Here is a 4,495-nt window from a genome sequence, read left to right on the forward strand (position 1 = left end):
CGAAGCGAGTCAGAGATGCAACTCCTTCTTCCTCAACTCAAGTGGCTAAGCAGCAAAAGTATTGGCTTCCTCCTCCTCCGTTTCATCAGCCTTATCAGCAGAAGAGCAAAGGTGGCAGTGGATCTTCCCACCCACCCAACCCTGGCTTTCAGAACAAGACTTCGTCTCAAGCTCCAAGATCAAGTGCTCCGTATCACCGTCCTCTCTCGGAGGTCACGTGCAACAAGTGCCAACAGAAGGGTCACTATGCCAAAAAATGCTTCAATCAGAGGCGTCTCCCTCCTCCTCCTCCTCCTGTGAGATCGGCAAGTACCGAAGTGGTCAAGCATAACCCCAAGCACGGCAAGGTCAACTTGCTGAATGCAGCTCAGGCAGAGGACTCGTCAGATGTCATCATGGGTAACCTTCCTGTTAACGATGTTCCTGCAAAAGTACTTTTTCATACTGGTGCATCGCATTGTTTCGTGTCAAAGCCATTTTTTGCCAAGAATGAATTCGTTTCTTCTCATTTGGGCAAACAAATGGATATCATTTCTCCTGGCAAATGTTTGAGTGCAAGTTTGGAGGTTCCAGATGTTTCTATCACGTTGGGCGATTACAAGTTTCTTTCTTCTCCAATGGTCCTTGGTAACTCGGATATTGATCTTATTCTTGGAATGGACTGGCTTTCTAAGCACAAGGCTCAGCTTGATTGTGCTGCTAGGCAGATTCAATTAACCCATTCGTTTGAGGATGTAATTGTCTTTGCCGCTCATGATGATAACATCCGTCTATTTCTCTCAATGAGAAGGGTGAGCTGGATGCCATCTCTCAAATTCCAGTCGTTTGTGAATATCAAGACGTCTTTCCAGAAGAGCTTCCAGGAATGCCTCCACACCGACCAGTTGAATTTGTCATCGATCTTGAGCCTGGCACGGAACCTGTTTGCAAACGTCCTTACAAGCTTAGACCTGAAGAGTTGAAGGAGCTGAAGAAGCAACTCGATATTCAAGAGCGAATGGGTCTCATCCGACCTAGTTCTTCTCCGTGGGGTTGTGGAGTTCTTTTTGTGAAGAAGAAGAAGGATGGAATGGACCGACTTTGTGTTGACTACCGTCCATTGAACAAGAAGACTATAAAGAACAAGTACCCACTTCCCAACATCAACGAGCTGTTTGAACAACTCAAAGGTGCTCAAGTATTCTCCAAGCTTGATCTTCGTATGGGCTATCACTAGATTCGAATTCGTGAGCAAGATATCCCCAAGACGACATTCAGAACAAGCTATGGTTCATATGAATACACTGTCATGTCTTTTGTCCTCGTCAACGCTCCTCCTACATTCTCTCGCATGATGAACTTCATCTTCAACCCCTACACAAATGACTTCATCTTGGTCTACCTCGATGACATTTTGGTCTTTTCCAAGAACAAGGAAGATCATGCCAAGCACTTGCGTTTGGTGCTAGATAAGCTCAGAGAACATCAGTTCTATGCAAAGTTTTCAAAGTGCGAGTTTTGGCTCGATGAGGTTCTCTATCTTGGGCATATCATCTCTGCCAAGGGCATAGCGGTGAATCCTGAGAAGGTGTCTGCAATTGTGAATGGGGAACCACCTCAGAACGTGAAGCAACTCCGCAGCTTCCTTGGTCTCGCAAGCTACTGTCGAAGGTTCGTTGAGAACTTCTCAAAGATCGCGAAGCCTCTTTCAAACCTTTGCCAGAAGCACGTCAAGTACGTTTGGTCTCCATAATGTGACATCGCTTTCAACACCCTGAAAGAGAAATTAGTCACTGCTCTAGTTCTGACTCCTGCTGATGAATCCAAACCATTCGAGGTCTTCTGTGATGCCTCTCTTCAAGGTCTTGGTGCAGTGTTGATGCAAGAGAAGAAAGTTGTGGCCTATACTTCTCACCAGTTGAAGCCCAATGAAAGGAACTACCCCACTCATGACCTCGAGTTGGCGGCAGTTGTTCATGCTCTTTTGACTTGGAGACATCTCTTATTGGGAAGAAAAGTGGACATCTTCACTGACCACAAGAGTCTCAAGTACATCTTCACTCAGCCTAATCTCAACCTCAGGCAGACTCGTTGGGTCGAAATGATTCAAGAGTATAATCCGAGTATCGAATGTACTCTAGGCAAGGCCAATGTAATTGCTGACGCATTGAGCAGGAAGGCTTACTGCAACAGTCTGATTCTCAAGCCTTACCAACCCGAGCTTTGTGAAGTTTTCCGCAAACTCAATCTGCAAGTTGTTCCTCAAGGTTTCCTCGCCAACCTGCAAGTCTCTCCTACTTTGGAAGATCAGATTCGCGAGGCTCAACTTCTTGATGCTATGGTGAAGAAGGTGAAGATTGGGATTGCCAAGAGGCAATCCAAGTACAAGTGTTATCGTCTTGATGACAAGGATACTCTATTCTTCGAGGATCGCATTGTTGTGCCTAAAGGTGACCTTCGTAAAGTCATTATGAATGAGGCTCACAATTCACTCCTCTCCATCCACCCTGGGAGTACAAAGATGTACCAGGACCTCAAGCAGGCGTATTGGTGGACTCGAATGAAGCGTGAAATTGCTCAATTCGTGAATGAATGTGATGTCTGCAGAAGAGTGAAGGCAGAACACCAACGACAAGCTGGTCTCCTCCAACCTCTTGCCATTCCAGAATGGAAGTTTGACCACATTGAGATGGACTTCATGACGGGATTTCCAAAGTCTAATCGTGGCAATGATGCTATATTCGTTGTCATCGACAAACTCACTAAAGTGGCTCATTTCCTTCCTATCAAAGAGTCTATCACAGCAGCTCAATTGGCGGAGCTTTATACCTCTCGGATTGTCTCTCTGCACGGCATTCCGCAGTTGATTTCTTCAGATCGTGGCAGCATCTTCACCTTGAAGTTTTGGGGTTCTTTTTAGAAGGCCATGGGCACCAACATCCGTTTCAGCACAGCTTTTCATCCCCAAACTAGCGGCCAAGTCGAGTGTGTCAATCAGATTCTTGAAGATATGCTCAGGGCTTGCGTTATCTCCTTCGGTATGAAGTGGTAAGATTGTCTTCCATATGCCGAGTTCTCCTACAACAACAGCTTTCAAGCGAGTTCGGGCAAGGCCCCATTTGAAATTCTCTATGGCAGGAAGTGTCGTACTCCTCTTAACTGGTCAGAGACTGGTGAACGTCAACTTCTTGGAAATGACTTGATCACAGAGGCACAATAGATGTGCAAAGTCATTCGTGATAACCTCAAAGCAGCGCAATCGCGCCAGAAGAGCTACTATGATAGTAAGCATCGTGATTTGGCTTTCGAGATCGGAGACCATGTTTACCTCCGCGTTTCTCCAATGAAAGGTACTCGTTGCTTCGGTATCAAAGGGAAGCTTGCCCCTAGATACGTGGGCCCTTTCAAGATCGTCAGCAAGAGAGGCGATCTCGCCTATCAACTCGAGCTTCCTTCCAACTTTGCAAATGTGCACGACGTGTTCCATGTCTCTCAGCTCCGCAAGTGCTTCAAGACCCCTGACCGCACCATCAACTTCAAAGACATTGATATCCAAGAAGACCTTTCTTATCGTGAGCACCCAGTTGCTATTCTTGAAGAAACTGAGCGCAAGACTCGCAACAAGTCAATCAAATTCCTCAAAGTCAAGTGGTCACACCATTCCGACCGTGAAGCCACCTGGGAACGCGAGGATCACCTCCGTTCTGAGTACCCGGAGTTTTTCCAGTCCTAGATCTCGAGACGAGATCCTTTCGTAGTGGTGGAGTGTTGTAACACCCCGGATTTAATTTACCTTATCTGTATCCCAACTCTTGTCGTTTCCCGTGCTAAGTTATTTTATTTCGTCGTTGTCGGGTTTTTGTTTCCGTGTGTTTTGTCTTTGTCATGCTTCTCATATCATGTCATCATGTGCATTGCATTTGCATATGTGTTCGTCTCATGTATCCGAGCATTTTCCCCGTTGTCCGTTTTGCATTCCGGTGCTCCTATCTCCTTCGGTGGTCCTTTCTACCTCTTTTCGTGTGCGGATGTTAAACGTGTTCGGATTGGACCGAGACTTTCCATGCGGCCTTGCTTTACTACCTGTAGACCGCCTGTCAAGTTTCGTACCATTTGGACTTCGTTTGATACTCCAACAGTTAACCAAGGGACCGAAAAGGCCTCGTGTGTGTTACAGCCCAACACCCTTCCAAAGTGTCCCAAAAAACCACCTAAACATGTTCCATCATCTAGATCATTCGATCATGATCGCGTGGCCGCAAACCGCACCTCATTTGGAGCTTTTTAGCTCCTCCTACCTCTATAAATAGATCACCCCCAAAAATCTCGGTCAAACCCTAGCCCCCTCCCTCTCCTCGCACCGCCGGACACAATCCGCCGGGCCGGACACGTCCGACCTGCGCCGCCGCCGCCATGTGTCACGCACCGATTCGCTGCCGCTCCGCCCCACATCGCCGCCTCCACCGCAGGCCCGTGAGCCCACGGCCAGCCCCCGCGGCCCATCGCGCGCGCGCCG

Source organism: Triticum dicoccoides, chromosome 2A (genome assembly GCF_002162155.2).
Source record: "Triticum dicoccoides isolate Atlit2015 ecotype Zavitan chromosome 2A, WEW_v2.0, whole genome shotgun sequence".
NCBI lineage: Eukaryota > Viridiplantae > Streptophyta > Magnoliopsida > Poales > Poaceae > Triticum > Triticum dicoccoides.